The 19,128-nt window shown below is 46.1% G+C and overlaps 1 pseudogene across 1 annotated transcript; it reads left to right on the top strand.

The window, feature by feature from the left end:
• Positions 1 to 1,974: 1,974 nt before the first annotated feature.
• LOC123067957 (F-box protein FBW2-like) lies at positions 1,975 to 14,038 on the top strand (annotated as a pseudogene). The gene is made up of 4 exons (XR_006431557.1): positions 1,975 to 1,987; positions 4,137 to 4,556; positions 9,509 to 11,419; positions 12,139 to 14,038. The product of XR_006431557.1 is annotated as an F-box protein FBW2-like (transcript).
• The last annotated feature ends 5,090 nt before the right edge of the window (positions 14,039 to 19,128 follow it).

The raw sequence follows: 19,128 nt of genomic DNA, 5'->3' as shown, positions 1-19,128 counted from the left end.
CCTCCTCAATTTTTTTATTTTTTCCTTCAAGAAATTATTTTCTTCTTCAACTAAATTTAACCTCTCGACAATAGGGTCAGTTGGAATTTCCGGTTCACATACCTCCTAGATAAATAAAATCTATGTCACGTTGGTCGGCATAGTTGTCATAAACAATAAATGAACCAAATAGTTATGAAGATAAGATATACCACATCCGAATCATAGACAGGACGAGGGCCGACGGGGGCGGATACCAAAACCATCGCACTAAATAATAAGAAGCAATGATAAAAATAAGAAAATTATACAACTATCTATATAAACATACAAGTAAGAATTTTTTTCCTTTCATAAAGAACATAAGAACAAGAGGCTCACCACAGTTGTGCCGGCGACGAGATCGGCGCAGGCGATCGACGGCGATGAAGACGGGGACGGGACGTGACGGACGCTAAACCTAGACAAATATTGAGTAAAATGGAGCTTGGAGGTCGAGCTTGGAGAGGTGAAAGATTAAGTAGTGTGGCTCGGGCATTCCATCGAACACCTCGTGTGCATAGGAGGTGAGCTAGAGCACCACAAAGCTCTCCAATGGCTGGCCAAAAAAACAGAGCAGTGGAGTGCTCTGCTCACAGACGAGGGGTATATATAGGCAACTCATTGGTCCCTGTTCGTGGCATGAACCGGGACTAAAGGCCACCCTTTGGTCCCGGTTCCAGCCAACAACCAGTACCAATGGTGGTGGGCCAGGAGCGAGGCCCATTGGTCCTAGTTCATCCCACCAACCGGGACCAAAGGGTCCAGACGAACCGGGACCAATACCCCCACGAGGCACGGCTGGCCCCCTGGCCTCACGAATCGGAACCAATGGACCCATTGGTCCCAGTTCGTGACTGAACCGGGACTAATGGGCTTACCTGGCCCGAACATATGCCCTGTTTTCTACTAGTGTAAAATTGTAAGTAGCAGAGTAGTTTGTTAGCAAGATAATTTGTAATGAGCAAGTAACAAAAGTAGTAACAAAAGTGCAGCATGGTAGCCCAATCCTTTTGAGGTAAAGGACAGGCCAAAATGGTTTCTTATGATAAGCAAAGTGTTCTTGAGGGTACACGGGAATTTCATCTAGTCACTTTCATCATGTTGGCTTAATTCATGTTCGGCATTTTGATAATTTGATATCTGGGTGGACCGGTGATTAGGTGTTGTTCTTACATGAACAAACCTCCTACTTATGATTAACCCTCTTGCAAGGATCCTCAACTACGAGAAAAGTATTAAGAATAAATTCTAATCATAGCATTAAACTTTTGGATCCAATCGGTCCCTTACGGAATAGCGCATAAACTAGGGTTTAAGCTTTTGTCACTCTCGCAACCCACCATCTAATAACTACTCCACAATGCATTCCCTTAGGCCCAAAATATGATGAAGTGTCATGTAGTCGACCTTCACATGACACCACTAAAAGAATGGCAACATACATATCATCAAAATATCAAACACATAGCAAGTTCACATGATTAGTTGCAACATGATTTCTCCTGTGACCTCAAGAATGAAAGTAACTACTCAGAAATGATAAACATGCTCAAGATCAGATAGGTATTAAATAGCATAATGGATCTGAACATATAATCTTCCACCAAATAAACCATATAGTAATCAACTCCAAGATGTAATCAATACTACTAGTCACCCACAAGCACCAATCTGTAGTTTTGATACAAAGATTGAATACAAGAGATGAAGTAGGGTTTGAGAGGAGTTGGTTCTATGAAGATGTTGATGAACATAGCCCTCCCCAAGATGGGATAGTTGTTGGTGATGATGATGATGATGATTTCCCCCTCCGGGAGGGAAGTTCCCCCGGCGGAATCGCTTCACCGGAGGGCAAAAGTGCTCCTTCCCATGTTCCGCCTCGAGGCGGTGGCGCTTCGTCCCGAATGTCCTCCTCTGATTTTTTCTAGGTCTATATTACATATAAACCAGAAGATGGGCACCGAAGGTGGGCCGAGGAGGGCAGCACCCACCAAGGCGCGCCTGGGCCTCCTGGCGTGCCCAGGTGGGTTGTGCCCACCTGGTGACCCTTATCTGGTACTTGTTTGCTCAATATTTATTAAATATTCCATAAAAATTCCCCGGGAAGTTTTAGCTCATTTGGAGTTGTGCAGAATACGTTGCTTGAAGTAGCTTTTCCTGGTCCAGATTTCCAGCTGCCGGAATTCTCCTCCTTGGTGCATACCTTGCATATTATGAGGGAAAAGGCATTAGAATTACTCCAAAAAGCATTATTATACAATAAAACAACATAAATAGCAGTAGGAAAACATGATGCAAATGGGCGTATCAGGACCCTCGACCCCTCGGCAACGCTTCTAGGGTTTGGGGTGGCCTCGACGCTTCTAGTGTTTGGTCGTGTGAGAGGGGGTTTATCGACGTGCCCCCTCATGTTGAAGAGTTACCAGAGTTCTCTCATGAATGTCCGACGTCCGAACCGCCTCTCTCATGAATGTCAAACAAGGGATTTAACAAAATGGTGCCATTCTGGATGTGTAGAAAATGGTCCATATTTTTCCCGATCTCATCTACCCTTCTATATGTCATGTTGTCTAGTGTCAAAGGACTCAAGAAAACCATGGCTTCATGATTAGCCATAAGTAACCGGGGCATGATGGTACGAATCTCTCCAAATTTATTTTGGAACGGAGTCCCAGATAGGATAATTCGCTTTTTGTTACGAAGTTCAGCAAGAGCCTTCCGAATATCGATATTTGGAAGGCCTTTGCTGAACTTCATAGCAAAAAGCGAATTATCCTATCCGGGACTCCGTTCCAAAATAACATTAGAGAGCCTCGTACCGTCATGCCCCGGTTACTTCCGGCTAATGATGAAGCCATGGATTTCTTCAATACTTTGACACAAGACAACCTGACATATAGACCGTTACGTAGATCAGATCAGAAAAAAATATGGATCAACTTGTGCACATCCATAATGGGTAGCTTCATCATCACTGTCACCATGTTGTCATGCTGAAGGAACTCTCCCTCGGCCTTAGCTGGATCTAGAGTTCGAGGGACGTCACCGAGCTGAACGTGTGCAGATCGCGGAGGTGCCGTGCATTCGGTACTTGATCGGTTGGATCGCAAAGACGTTCGACTACATCAACCATGTTACATAACGCTTCCGCTTTCGGTCTACGAGGGTAGGTGGACACACTCTCCCCTCGTTGATATGCATCATCTAGATAGATCTTGCGTGATCGTAGGATTTTTTTTTGAAATTACTGCATTCCCCAACACACCCTCCTTGCGGGCGACGTCTAGATCCGTCTCATTGCTCGGCAAATTCCAAATCTGCCTCCCTTGGCGGCAACTTCCAGATCCGCCACTCTAGTCAGCAACTTCCAGATCCGCCTCCCTCGCCATGCAGAGGTGACTCCCTTCCCGTACATACCCTCATTCTTCTCTTCCCTACCCAATCTAGTTTTTGTGTCAAATAATTAACATGTGTTGCGGAGTTGCAAATAAACTTATTTCATATTTACTTCTGAATTTGTGACTTTGGGCATCTTATGTCCGCGCAAAGAACTTCTATATGTCAAAGAAATTTCTATGTTGGCTGCAATTTGTTTTCAAATCTGTGTACAATGGTACATTTTTGCCTTTTTAGTTAAGAATTTCATTTTGTACTTAAACGATGCTGGTTGAGACATTGATTAAGCTTGTAGTACTTGCGATAAATTCGCTATGTTGTCTATTCAAGTTCCTAGCATAATAATGCTCCGCTGGATTTAATCTACTTTCTGATAGTGAGAAATATTACGAACATGGTACTAGATCTTGCACATCCTTGAAGAAGAACATGTTCAAAATTATATTACAAACAATTTCTGAACTCTACAATGCTCTAGTGATTCCCGACTCTGATCTAGTTTTTGATTGGGATGATGTTAGACTCTCATTTCATAACCGCAGTTAATAGCACTTTATTGAGCATGGTGGGTCCATTTTGAAATATTTTTGTTACAATCCAATTATGGATGCAACTAGAACAAGGGTTATGCATCATATATGTAATACTTTGTTTACCAATGACCCAATCAACATTTTTTTTATTAAACCTTACCGACCCTACAGTTTTTGCTTTTGCAGGTGCACAATCTCTCAACACTTTCGAGATTATGAGAAGCGAGATCAGCGACTGCATTGTGGAGGATCTTGAACACTTCCGACATTCCTGGATTTATGCAGCTACACCAAGATTGGCGCCCGTGCTCTAGAGGCATTTGGCAAGAACTGCAAAACCCTCGTCAGACTTTGGCAAGTACTGCACCCTATAGATGTCGCTGGGAAGGTGTGCCAGAATGACGAGGCCCATGCTACTGCTAGCAAAATGACAAAGCTCTGCCACCTCAAGATAGGAAACATGATCATTAAGAATAGAGTTGTTGTCAAGATCGCCTCCGAGTGCCATGACCTCAAGTTCTTAGATGTGCGTTGTTGTTGGGACGTCCATGATAAGCTCTTGCAAGAGAAATATCTTGGGATAAAAACACTCGGCCCCCATGTGGAGACTGCTATGAGAATAGCGTCAGTGAGGAGTGCACTGATTACTCAGATGATGACTACATTTACTCATGAAACTTTTCTACAAGGCCGCAGGCCCGACGATTTGTTGCAATTTTCTACAAGAAATATTGGCATTTGGTGGGTCCAAAGATTACGCACGAAGTCCCCGATGTGACAAACTCGAGGCAGATAACTGAGGGGGTGCAAAGACACCATAGTAGACTTAATTCCAAAGATGATTGCTAAAACTTTCATGTTGCAAACTAATGCCTGCAGCAACTATTATGGGAGCCCAAAGCAGTAAGTTTCTGCCGATGATCCGATTTAATTATGGTAATTTTGTACCTTCACACATTATATGCCTTCAAGTGGGTTGTATTAAAGAACCAATGTGCACAGTGAAGTCATGCTTAGAAACAATTGGACAATCAATTAAATCATGGAAAGCATTGAGTACCATCTACATTGCAAATCTTGCATGAAAAAATGGTGTCCCATTGTAATTATTTTCAGTTCTACACTGAGGGAACACACTATGAACACCTCATCCTACCCTTTAAGAAAATAGAGTGACTACAAATAAACAGATGTCTGACGCTTGTTGATCTCAATACATACTTAGTGAGTAAGAAATTTTCTGATCAAGTGCCATTTCATTTTGTTTTCAAAGTAACCACAATATGCTTCATCCCATATTCTGATAAAAGATGGTTTTCCAGCATGTTTGTTGCAGGAGGATCTAAATATACTTTGATTCCCAGGTGTAACTGAAATTTAATAACTTATTTGCTACCGAGTATGTACCAACAAATAAGAATTGGTAACTACGTCTTCCATTTTTTTGAATCACCCTGTTGACTTATTTCTTGCAGTAGATTGGCACAATTTCCTAATCGGTACTCAATTCATTTATGTTTTCTTAGGCCCTTTGCTATATTATTCTATTTTTCTTGATATAGCTAAATATCCTTCTGCATTAACCAATAAAAGCATCTTGCACAGGCCATTAATTCTTTGCAATGCATATAACTTCTCATCATCCATTTTGTACCAACTTGTGAGTGCTTTATAGTTGCCGCAGTTCCTTCTTGATACTGCCACATTGGTCCATCTTGAACTTGCAACACATCAACAAGGCTGTTTAAAAAAATGCATTGACATCCGAGCACAATGTCAACTTTTTGAGGAATCTTACACCTAGTGCTCTTACTTTAGTAGCGAAACTGCTCTACACACGATAAAAGCGTACACGATGTGAAGACGACTAAGTATCCAGCGGCCGTTGCTCTCCTGTACACCTGCATGTGTGGCTGGATTTCACTGTCGTGCGTGAATCGTCTGTGTTTTATCGTCCGTATAGCACTGCTCCTTTAGTAGGCAGCCACTTCAGGCGTCAAGTTCAGGTACACCCGGCCAGCCTTAATATTTTCTGATGTCATTGGTAGCTTTGCTCCGTGCTCTGTTGTAGGGCCAAAAAATTCCAGCTACAATAGTGTGTATTTTCTGATCTTAACCAAATGCGTCCAGCTTCACTTAATAATTATAATCTGAATTGGTTTAGCCTATCTTCTTGTGAAAAGGAAGATCTTCACTTCCTTTATTTGATGGGCATTTTTACTGAAGATCTGAATGAAAAATAGTGACTTTTATTAACAATCCATGTTATGCTTTGGATTGGTCAAGTCAACCTGGGATTGTAGCTTCATTCTGCTGTGCGCTCTCAGGGAGAGACTAAATATGAGATGAAGTCAGATCAAACCCCGTTTTTTTATATCGAAGAATGCATAGATCAACTTTGGCATGGTCTACATTTTAGTTCAACACCACATCATTTAATGTGCAATCTGCTTAGCTGATCCCTTCAATTTGTATCTTTTTTTCCATCAGTGTAGGCTATATTGTCTTGCCAATATTTTCTGAACTTCTTCTATAGACTAGGTCGCCCTTAGCTGCGGATGGTTGCATCGCACAGCAAGCACTAGGTAAAACATACCCATTTGATTATCTAATCTTGGTGCATTTTTTTATTTCCCTTCATGAAGCTCTAGAGTTTTTTTCGATCATTGAATTTTTGCAGTTTGTTTTTTTAGCAAGCTCAAACTGATACTCAGGTGGACACTTGCGGTCGGCTTCTCCTGGACAACAGTTTGTCAGGAAATTTTGTTTCAGCAACATTATAATGGCTACATATGAAGTCATAATTTTCCCTTTTATGCATGCATTAATACAGTACGTATTGCCAGTCCGTGTTTAACAGTATATACTACTCCCTCCGTTCCTAAATATAAGTCTTTGTAGAGATTTCACTATGTATCACATACGGATGTATATAGATGGATTTTGAGTGTACATTCACTCATTTTGCTTCGTATGTAGTCCATATAGCGAAATCTCTACAAAGACTTACATTTAGGAACGGAGGAAGTACACATGATCTTACCTCGTTTTTCACATGTATTGGAAGACTTTAGTTTCTAAACGTTTTTATTTTAAATTTGTAAGAGGCAACATACTTGCCTAGCGCATGATTCAGCTACAAAGTCGAATCCTCGGCCCAGAAAGCTCGCGTATCATGCCCTTTCACACCCAGAACAACCCTACAACCATGATGGCATGGCAGGGGCATCACTTTCTCCGCCATAGGAAATTACCCCGTGCTCAACCACCGTGTCTATATCAAGCGGCGAGAAACACTGACCAAAACACTTTCCTACAGAGATAAGAGCACATAAAAATCTCAACTCACCGACATAGCAAGAAATAATGCATACGCTGAGCAAATATATCAATCGATGACAAGAAAAAAAACAATGAGCGGACGTGGCATCTCAGGAGACAAGATGAGCCACCAAAGAGCCGGCGACCAATGGCAGCCCACAATCCCGCTGAGGAAGTGTCATCTCTGCTCTGTAGGAGAAAGAGCATCCCAAAACAACACCTCATGTCAGCACGCACGTGCACGGCCAGCCAACCGCCCCACTAACAGACCTAAGACATGTAGCCTCACCAGCGGCACACGGATTTGGTACACGTCCTCACAAGCTCCGAACCAACATCGCAAAACCAAACTGAATGGAGCTACTTACGACTGAACCAGTAAAAAATAAAACCAGATAGAACCGTACGTGGAAGAAAAATAAACCAGCTCACACATGACCGAAAACCCGCGCACCAAGGCGCGCGAATCCCTCTAGTATTACTAGATGCATGCATGTTGGCAGGATTATCTTCGGGTGTCAGGTGTCGCACAGCGGTAGCAGCAGTAGTTTTTTTTTCTTTTACCAGTAGAGCTGCCGTGTCTTAGCAGTGAAGCAAATAGGCTAGAACGTAAGCCATGATGTCATTTAGATACTTGACGTCAGCACATGCGTACCATAGGTCGGTTTGTAAGTGCTATATAAACAGCACCACTCCTCCCGTTGTAATTCCACTCCATCAGCCAAAGAGCTTAATAGTAGTACTACCAATCCTCCTCGTATGTGTGTGGCGTGTATATGCTACACCAATGAGTATATGTTTCACTAGTGTGTTTGAGCACAACAAACAAAGAAAGTGAGAAAGAGAGAGTAGCAGTTAGTAGTTGCGGGTTCACATCGGGCGGCATCGGACGCGGTGAACGCTGCCATCCCTGTCGCGGCCCCAGTTGTGCGTCGAACGCGGCCATCCTCGCCATCAAGCGCCCCCTGCCCCTGCCATCGAGGGCCACCCTCCTTGCCGGTAATGTCCTGACCCGCCTCCCTGGTGGGCAACTTCCAGATCCACCTCCCTGGTCGGCGACTTCCAGATCCGCCTCCCTCACCGTGCTGAGGTGACTCCCTCCCCGTCCATGCCCTCTTTCTCCTCATTCCTACCCGATCTAGTAGTTGTGTCAAATAATTACCATGTGTTGCAGAGTTACAAATAAATCTATTTCATTCTTAGTTCTGAATTTGTGACTTTATGCATCTTAAAGTCCATGCAAAGAACTTCTATATGTCGAAGAAATTGCTATTTAAGGTTGAAATTTAGTTTTCTAATATGTGTACAGTTGTACATTTTGCCTTTTTAGTTAACAGTTTCATTTTGTACTTAAACGATGGTGATTGAGACATTGAGTAATCTTGTAGTACTTGGGATAAACTTGTTGTGTGGTCTATGCAAGTTGCTAGCACAATAATGCTCCGCTGGCTTAATTTGTTTTCTGATAGTGAGAAATATTACGAACATGGTACCAGATCCTTCACATCTGTGCAGAAGAACATATTCAAAATTATATTACCAACGCTTTCCGAACTCTACAATGCTCTAGTGCTTCCCGGCTTTGATCTATGTGCTGATTGGTATGATGTTAGAAACTCATTTCATAGCCGCAGTTAATAACACTTAATTGAGCATGATGTGTCTATTTGGTAATATTCTTGTTACATTCAAATTATGGACGCTACTAGAACAAGGTATATGCATCATATATATATAATACTTTGTTTACTGATGACCCTATCAACATTTTTTTAAACGTTATTGACTCTATAGTGTTTCCTTTTGCCGGTGCACAATCTCCCAATACTTTGAAGATTCCGAGGAGCGAGATCAGTGACTGCATAGAAGAAGATCTTGCACGAAGAGTTCCCAAGGTAACATTCCTGGACGTATGCAGCTACACCAAGATTGGCGCCCGTGCTATGTAGCCATTTGGCAAGAACTGCAAAACCCTTGTCAGACTTCGGTGAGTCATGCAACCTCTAGATGTCGTTGCGAAGGTTTGCCAGAATGAGGACGCCCATGCTACTGCCAGCAATATTCCAAAGCTCCACCACCTCTAGATTGGAAACATGCTCATTAAGACTAAGGTAATTTAGAAGATCGCCTCTGAGTGCCATGACCACAAGTTCTAAGATTTGTGCGGTTATCGGGACGTCGAAGATAAGCTCTTGCAAGATAGTTTCCTGGGCTGAAAACCATCGGCCGCTGTGTGGTGACTGCTATCAGAATCGCTTTAGGGAGGATTGCACCGATGACTCGGATTATGACTACATCTACTCATGCAAAAGTTCATGGACGTCATGAGTATTCATCATCCGAGTCATCAGTGCACTCCTCGCAGATGTGGTTCTCATAGCAGTCGCCCATGCGGGGGCCGATGCTTTTCAGCCAAGGACTATTCTGTTGCAAGAGCGTATCGTCAACGTCCCAGCAACCACACAGATCTAAGAACTTGAGGTCAAGGCGCTGGAAGGCGATCTTGACGACAACCATAGTCTTAATGAGCATGTATCCTATCTCAAGGTGGCAGAGCTTTGGCATGTTGCTTACAATAGCATGGGCCTCGTGATTCTGGCACACCTTCCCAGCGACATCTATGGTGTGCATGACTTGCCGATGTCTGACGAGGGATTTCTATTTCTTGCCAAATGCATCCAGAGCACGGGCACCAATCTTGGTGCAACTGCTTACATCGAGGAATGTAACCCTGGACGGTCTTTGTGCAACATCTTCCACTATGCAGTCGCTGATCTCACTCCTTGGAATCTCGAAAGTATTGAGTGATCGCGCACTTCCAAAAATAAACATGGTAGGGTCAGTATGGTTTAACAAATTATAGTGGATAGGGTCATTGGTAAACAAAGTATTATATAAATGATGCATGACCCTTATTCTAGTAGGGTCGATAATTTGAATGTAACAAAAATATCTCCAAATGGACTCTTGATCAATTAAATGATATTAACCACATCTATGAACTAAGTTTCGAACACTATCGCAATGAGAAAATAGTTTAGAGCCAAAAAGCACTGGAGCATTATAGAGTTTGGAAATGGTTGGTAATATAATTTTGAACATGTTCTTCTGCATTGATGTGTAGCATCTAGTACCTTCTTCGCAACATTTCTCACTATCTGAAAATAGATGTTTGTTTACTTGAAAACATTCTCCTGTTAGTTTCTAAAGAATTAAATGAACAACTGATTCACTTATGGAGGATGAAGTGATGCGCACTATTTTCACATCTCAAAGTCGCAGGCCTGGATGGTTTGCATGCAATTTTCTACAAGAAATATTGGCTTTTGAAGGGTCAAAAGATTACACAAGAAGTCCCCAACGTGACAAGCTCGAGGCAAATAACAAAGGGGGTACAATGACACGATAGTAGACTTAATTCCGAAGATGCTTGCTAATAATCTAAAGATGATTTTACCAGAGATTATTTGACCAACCCAAATTCACTACCCAAAACTAACTTTTTGGTGATGATTAGGCACGTTTGTGATGGCCCCGAAGTCTCCTTCAGGAATGTGTGCCTGTTCGTGCCGTGGATGTTCAGCCAAGGCGAAAGGTGGTATGTTCGTGAGGTTCTTCATAATAACCTTCAGGAACGGAATGGAACATTTGCGTCGGTACTATATCCAGGTCACAAATCACTTTACACAAATTCAAGACAGTGTACATGGCTATCAGGAAGATACCTACGAGGGACCCGAAGATATTTCGCTTCCGGGGCACGTGATTTTTTCACTTCCGGGGCACGTGATTTTTTCATTTGGGAAGTGAGAAGCACACTGATATTTGCTTCCCGAGGTGTTTTTCGCATAACGTGCGCTGTCATCGGGAGGGTTGGGTCAAAATACCTAAAACATGATCAAGTAGTGCCCCCATTGTGCTACTAGTCCCACTCCCACGATCGGTCTACCTCCACCGTCCAACACCGCCACTCCCCCCATATCGGCCTTCTAGTTTTGGTCTGCCGCCTCCCTCCAAATCTAGAGGTGCCCACCTCACCATCGAGTGCCCCCTGCCTCTGTCGTTCATGGCCACCCTCCTTGCTGGAGACATCCAGATCCGCCTCCCTAGTCGGCGACTTCCATATCTGCCTCCCTCGCCGTGCAGAGGTGACTCCCTCTCCATCCATGCCCTCTTTCTCCTCTTCCCTACTCAATCTAGTTGTTGTGTCAAATTATTACCATGTGTTACCGGGTTACAAATAAATTTATTTCATTCTTAGTTCTGAATTTGTGACTTTATGCATCTTTATGTCAGTGCAAAGCACTTCTATATGTTGAAGAAATTCCTATTTAAGGTTGAAATTTAGTTTTCTAATCTGTGTACAGTGGTATATTTTGCCTTTTTAGTTAACAAGTTCAGTTCGTACTTAACCGATGTTAATTAATACATTGAGTAATCTTGTAGTACTTGTGAGAAATTTGCTATGTGGTCTATTCAAGTTGTTAGCACAATAATGCTCTGCTAGCTTAAACTGTTTTCTGATAGTGAGAAATATTACGAACATGGTACCAGATCCTGCACTTCCGTGCGGAAGAACATGTTCAAAATTATATTACCAACCATTTCCAAACACTACAATGCTCTAGTGCTTCCCGACTCTGACCTATTTTCAGATTGAAATGATGTTAGAAAATCATTTCACAGCCGCAGTTAATAACACATAATTGAGAAGGATGTATCCATTTGATGATAGTTTTGTTAGATCAAATTATGGGCACTACTAGAACAATGGTTATCCATCATATATATAATACTTTGTTTACCAATGACCCTATCAACATTTTTTTGTTAAACCTTACTGACCCTACGGTGTTTGCTTTTTCAGGTGTGCAATCTTACTTTGGAGATTCCGAGGAGCGAGATCAGTGACTGCAGACAAGATCTTACACAAAGACTTCCCAAGGTTACATTCGTGGACGTATGCAGTTGCACCAAGATTGGCGCCCATGCTCTGTAGCCATTTCCCAAGAACTGCAAAACCCTCATCATACTTCGGCGGGTCGTGCACCCAATTGATGTTGTTGGGAAGGTTTGCCAGAATGATGAGGTCTATGCTTCTGCCAGCAAAATGCCAAAGCTCCGACACCTCGAGATATGAAACATGCTCATTAAGACTAAGTTGTTGTCAAGATCGCCTCCGAGTGCAATAACCTCAAGTGCTTAGATTGGCGTGGTTGTTGGGATGTCGATGATAAGCTCTTGCAAGATAAGTTTCCTACGCTTAAAACCCTTGGGCCCATGTGGCGACTGCTATCAGAACTGCTTCAGGGAGGATTGCACTGGTGACTCGGATGATGAATAGATCTACTCATGCAAAATTTCATGGACGTCATGAGAACCGCATCTACGAAGTTTGCACCATCCATGAACTGGTCCCATGAATAGATGTAATCATCATCCAAGTAATCGGTGCACTCGTCGCAGATGTGGTTCTCATAGCAGTCGCGCTGAGGTTTTTCAGCCAAGGATACTTCTCTTGCAAGAGCTTATCCTCGACGTCCGGCAACAATGTGGAAATAATAACTTGAGGTCAAGGCACTGGGAGGCGATCTAGATGACAACCTTAGTCTTAATGAGCATGTATCCTATCTAGAGGTGGCGGAGCTTTGGCATGTTGCTTCCTATAGAATGGGCCTCGTCATTCTGTCACACCTTTGCAAGGACATCTATGGGGTGCATGACTCGCCATGTCTGACGAGGGATTTCTATTTATTGCCAAATGCATCAAGAGCACTGGCACCAATCTATGTGCAGCTGCTTACATCCAGGAATGTAACCTTGGACAGTATTTGTGCAACATCTTCCACTACGCAGTCGCTAATCTCACTCCTCGAAATCTCTAAAGTATTGAGAGATTGCGCACTTGCAAAAATAAACATGGTTGGGTCAGTATGGTTTAACAAAATATTATGGATAGGGTCATCGGTAAACAAAGTATTATATAAATGATGCATGACCCTTGTTATTGTAGGGCCGATAATTGGAATGTTACAATGATATTTCTGAATGGATGCACCGTGCTCGATTAAATGATATTAACCATGGCTATAAACTGAGTTTCTAACACAATCGCAGTGAGAAAATAGTTTAGAGCCAAAAAGGACCGGAACATTGTAGAATTCCGAAATGGTTGGTAATATAATTTTTAACATGTTCTTTCACGCTAACGTGTAGGATCTAGTATCATGTCGCAACATTTCTCACTATCAGAAAACTGATCTTTGATTATTTGAAAAGATTCTCCTGTGAGTTTCTAAATAATTAAATGAACAACTGATTCACCTATGGAGGATGAAGTGAGGCGCACTATTTTCACATCTCAAAGCCGTAGGCCATGACGGTTTGTATGCAATCTTCTACAAGAAATATTGGCATTTCGTTCGTCCAAAGATTACACAGGAAGTCTCCAGCGTGACAAACTAGAGGGAAATAACAGAGGTGGTATAATGACACCGTAGTAGATATAATTCAAAAGATGCTTGCTAAAAACCTAAAGATGATTTTACTAGAGATAATTTTACCAACCCAAATTCAGTACCCGAAACTAAGTTTTTGGTGATGCTTTAGACACCTTCGTTATCGCCCCGAAGCCTCTTCAAGAATGTGTGCCTGTTCCTGATGAGGATGTTCAGCCGAGGCGAAAGGTGGTTACGGTCCTGACGTTCTCGATAATGACCTTCAAGGATGAGAATAACATTCAGGAATGGAGTGGAACGTTTGCGTCAGTAGTATATTCAAATCACGAATCACTTTGCACAAATTCAGGAACGTGTACATGGCTGTCAGGAAGATACCTATGCAGGACCCGAAGATACTTTCGCTTCCGAGGCACGTGGTTTTTTCATTTGGGGTGTGACAAGCACGCGAATATTTTGCTCTCGAGGTGTCTTTCGCATGATTTGTGCCCCCATCATGCTACTTGTCCCGCTCCCACGATGGCTCAACCGCCCCCGTCCAGCGCCGCCACTTCCCCCGTACCGTCCGTCCTATTCTGTCTGTCGCCTCCCTCCCAATCTAGTCCCACTTCGGCATTGAGCGCCCCCTACCCCTGCCGTCAAGGGCCACCGTCCCTGCGGGCGACGTCTAGATCCGTCTGATTGCTCGGCAAATTCCAAATCTGCCTTCGTGGTCGGCAACTTCCAGATCCGCCTCTCTAGTCAGCAACTTCCAGATCCGCCTCCCTCGCCATGCAGAGGTGACTCCCTCCCCATACATACCCTCGTTCTTCTCTTCCCTACCCAATCCAGTTTTTGTGTCAAATAATTGACATGTGCTGCGGAGTTGCAAATAAATTTATTCATATTTTGTACTTTGTGCATCTTTATGTCCGTGCAAAGAACTTCTATATGTCAAAGAAATTTCTATATAGGCTGAAATTTTGTTTTCAAATCTGTGTACAATGGTACATTTTTGCCTTTTTAGTTAAGAATTTCATTTTGTACTTGTTGAATATATTGTGTACGTGTATATTGTGTCTTGGGCCGACCTCCTAGTTCCTTTGTATAGTTGAGGTTGTGGCCCCTTCTGCACTCATGTGTGCACCGATCAATACATTGTGCTGCACAGCCTATTCTTTCCCTTTTACATGGTATCAGTTTCCGGGTTCTAAACCCTAGCGTTCCGCCACCGCCGCCGCAGCGCGCGCCTCCTCTGCTGCGCCGCCGCCATCCAGCCGCCGCCCGCGCGTCTCCCGCGCCGGCCGCCGCTCCTATCTCTCCCAGCCCGCTCGCGTTGCCTGTACTCCAGCTCGCCCGCGTCGCATGTAGCTGCTTCCCGCGTCGCCCGTACTCCAGCTTCCGCGTCACCCGCCAAGTCCTGCCTCGCTAGCACCGCTCAGTAGGATCTCACGTACGCCCGGCTGGCAACGGTGGTTTTCCGATCGCCCGTACTCCAGCTTCTACTTCGTCTGGTAGCCTGCAAGGAACACTTCTATACTAGTTCTCATTATTTACTGCTAATTACTCCGCCGCCGCTGATCATCATTAGCATAATCCATCCATCTAGTCTAGCTCTAGTACTACTACGCCACGTCTACCAGATCCTTCTATTCCAAGTTCTTTCACACATATACATATATCTGCATGTTCTAGTTTATCTGCTTCCGATCAAGTCTATTCTGCAAGCCGCTTTGCTCGCCCGCCCTCGCGCGATTGCCCGCTCACCCGCATCACCTCACCCGACACCGCCGCCACCCGCCGCTGCCGTCGCAGGTAGCCGCCGCTCCCTCCTCTCTCGTTTCCGCACTGCTGCTACTCCATCCGTCCCTTGCCTTCCGCTGGTATAACCATCGCCGCTGCGATGTCTTCTGCCGCGTCATCTCTCTTCGGCTACATGTACGTGGACGCGCTGGATCCCTACACCACGCCGCAGGTTTTTCCGGCTGGCCATCCGGCCTACTACGTTGTGCCGCACCAGCCGGCCAGTGTCAGCCCTACGGCTCTACTCGCCATGCCGATGGCCGGGCCATGCTCCATCCGCCCCGGTTCAGCCCTACGGCGGCTTCGCCTCGCTGCCTGTCTCACCGTCATGGGACACTACTTACTTGGCCGCCCTGCACTCGGCCCCATCACCGGCGGCGCTTGGTACATGGACTCGGGCGCCACCACCCACATGACATCTCATCCTGATACTCTCACCTCCTCTACTCCGGTTCATCCTCGTGCTTGCATCACCGTTGGCAACGGTTCCTCTTTACCTATCACACATGTTGGTCGTGCTTCGTTTCCTTCCACATCTTCACCTATCACTATGTCTGATGTTCTTGTGTCTCCTGATTTAGTTACGAACCTTGTATTTGTTTGTCGTCTTGCCCGTGAGAATCCCATTACCGCTGAATTTGATGATGTCGGTTTTTCTGTGAAGGACACCCGTACTCGGATGGTCCTTCACCGTTGCAATAGTCCTCACGAGCTCTATCCGGTGCACTCCTCCACCACCGCCTCCACCACCCCAGTCGCCCTCGCCGCAGGTGTCGACCTTTGGGATGCTCGTTTGGGACACCCGAACTCCACCACTTTGCGTCAAATACTTAAGAGCTTTTCATTCTCATGCAATAAGATCGACGACCATACTTGTGAGGCTTGTCGTCTTGGCAAACACGTTCATCTTCCCTTTAGCGCATCTACCACTATTTCCACTTTTCCATTTCAGTTATTGCATAGTGATGTTTGGACATCCCCGGTTGCAAGCAACACGGGCTACCTATACTATTTTGTGATCTTAGATGATTTCTCTCATTATGTGTGGACATTTCCTCTTCGTCGCAACTCCGACGCTCTTGCCACACTCACTGCATTTTATTCCTACGTCACCACACAGTTCGGTCGTCCTATCATTGCTTTACAAACTAACAACGGAAAAGAGTTTGACAACGCCGCTGTACATAACCTTCTAGCCTCCCACGACACTATCTTCCGCCTCACTTGCCCCTACACGTCCCAACAAAATGGTCGTGCCGAGCGTATCCTTCGCACTCTTAATGACTGCGTCCGCACGTTACTCTTTCACTCTAACGTGCCTCCCCGGTTTTGGCCGGACGCTCTCGCCACTGCCACCCTCCTCATTAACATCCGCCCATGTCGCCCACGCTGGAACTATGCCCCTCACTATCTCCTCTTTGGTGCGCCCCCATCTTATGATGGCCTTCGCATCTTTGGTTGTCTCTGCTATCCTAGCCTCGCCGCCACTGCACCTCATTCAGTCGCTTGCATCTTCTTCGGCTACCCACCTAACACCAAAGGATACCGCTGCTACGATCCCGTCTCACATCGTATATTCATCTCCCGGCACGTTTACATTGATGAGACGGTGTTTCCATTTCAGCAGGTACCTCCCGCCGCCCCGTCGCCACTGGCCACCGGCGGCCCTCCAACGACCCCGCCAGGTGGACGGCCCCTCTCGATTCTTGGACCACCTCCGGGCTTCGGCGGTCCTCCTGTCGTGGGACGAGCCGTGACTCGCGCCTCCACGATGTCCTCGCCGACTCCTTCAGGGGCCTCAGCATCGCCCGCCTCGGCAGCATCTTCGCCGGCAGCCGCTGCTTCGCTGGCATATTCGCCGGCAGCCCCGTCGCCGGTATCTTCACAGGCTACCTCAGGCGCCGCCCCGTTGCCGGCTGTCTCGGTCGGCCCTGCCGCCTCAGGTGCCTCAGGCGACGCCCCCGCTTCGCCCGCCCCCTATGCCTCGGGCACGGGCGCTTCTACGGCCTCGGGCGCGGGCGCTTCGGCAGCCTTGGGCGACTCTTCTTCACCGGCCATCTCACCGGCGGCCTCGCCGGCTGCCTCGCTGACCGCCTCGCCAGTCGCCGAGTTGCCATATCGCCCTGTCACTCGGGCTCGAGCCGGCGTTCATCACCCGAGTCTACGGTACTCCAACGACGAGTATCTTCTCACCGCCTCCACCACTGAGCCATCACCGATCCCTGCGTCCGCTCGCGCAGCCCTTCGTGATCCTCACTGGCTTGCCGCGATACAGGAAGAGTTCGACGCTCTTCAACGGAACCGTCCCTGGACACTGGTTCCTCGGCCTTCTCGCGCCAATGTCATCAGCGGCAAGTGGGTCTTTCTCCATAAGACCCGCTCGGATGGTACACTTGAGCTCTACAAGGCTTGATGGGTGGTCCGTGGTTTTCGCCAACGCGCTGGAGTCGACTTCACCGAGACGTTTGCCCCGATTGTCAAACCGGTCATGATCCGCACAGTTCTCCAGCTGGCAGTTTCCCGAGGCTGGCCAGTTCATCAGATGGATGTCTCCAACGCCTTCCTTCACAGCCATCTTGAGGAGCAGGTTTACTGTGAGCAGCCGACCGGTTTCGTCGATGCATCTCTTCCTGGGCATGTGTGTTTGCTGTCCCGGTCTCTCTACAGGCTCAAGCAAGCATCTCGCGCTTGGTACCAGCGTATCGCCGGGTTCCTTCAGACACTGGGCTTCAGCGTCACTCGCTTTGATGCCTCATTGTTCGTCTATCATCGCAGCGACACGACTGCATATTTGCTCCTCTACGTCGACGACATCATCCTGACGGCCTCCTCCGCAGCCCTTCTTCAGCAGATTACTCTCCGGCTGTGTGATGAGTTTGCCATCAAGGACCTGGGCGCTCTACATTATTTCCTTGGCATTGAGGTCGTTCGGTGACCCGACGGCTTCTTTCTTCATCAACAGAAGTATGCACACAAGCTACTTGAGCGTGCCGGCATGCTCAACTGTCACCCTGTTGCTACTCATGTTGACACGAAGGCCAAGGTTTCTGCTCTCGAGGGCTCTCCCGCGTCGGATGCTCCGTTCTGCTGGTCCATTGTTGGTGCTCTTCAGTATCTGACTCTCACCCGGCCGGATTTACAGTTCGCTGTTCAGCAGGTGTGTCTGCATATGCACGCCCCTCATGACTCCCATTGGACCCTCGTGAAGCGGATTCTCCGTTACATCCGCGGCAAGATGGCTCTTGGGCTTACTCTCACGGCGTCCACTTCTCTGGAGATGGTGGCCTACTCTGACGCGGACTGGGTCGGCTGCCCCGACACCCGTCGGTCCACCTCTGGCTACTGCGTTTACCTCGGTTCTTCACTCGTATCGTGGTCGTCCAAGCAACAACCTATGGTTTCGCGCTCTAGCATGGAGTCTGAGTACCGAGCTGTGGCTAACGCCGTCGCCGAGTGCACCTGGCTACGACAGTTACTTCAGGAGTTGCATCATGACGTCTCCCAGGCTACGGTTGTTTATTGTGATAACGTTTCTGCGGTGTACCTTTCCGCCAACCCCGTTCATCATCGTCGGACTAAGCACATTGAGCTAGACATTCACTTTGTGCGCGAGCAGG

The sequence above is a fragment of the Triticum aestivum genome, chromosome 3B (genome assembly GCF_018294505.1).
Source record: "Triticum aestivum cultivar Chinese Spring chromosome 3B, IWGSC CS RefSeq v2.1, whole genome shotgun sequence".
Classification (NCBI taxonomy): Eukaryota; Viridiplantae; Streptophyta; class Magnoliopsida; order Poales; family Poaceae; genus Triticum; species Triticum aestivum.
This window is presented reverse-complemented; position numbering and strand designations above follow the sequence as displayed.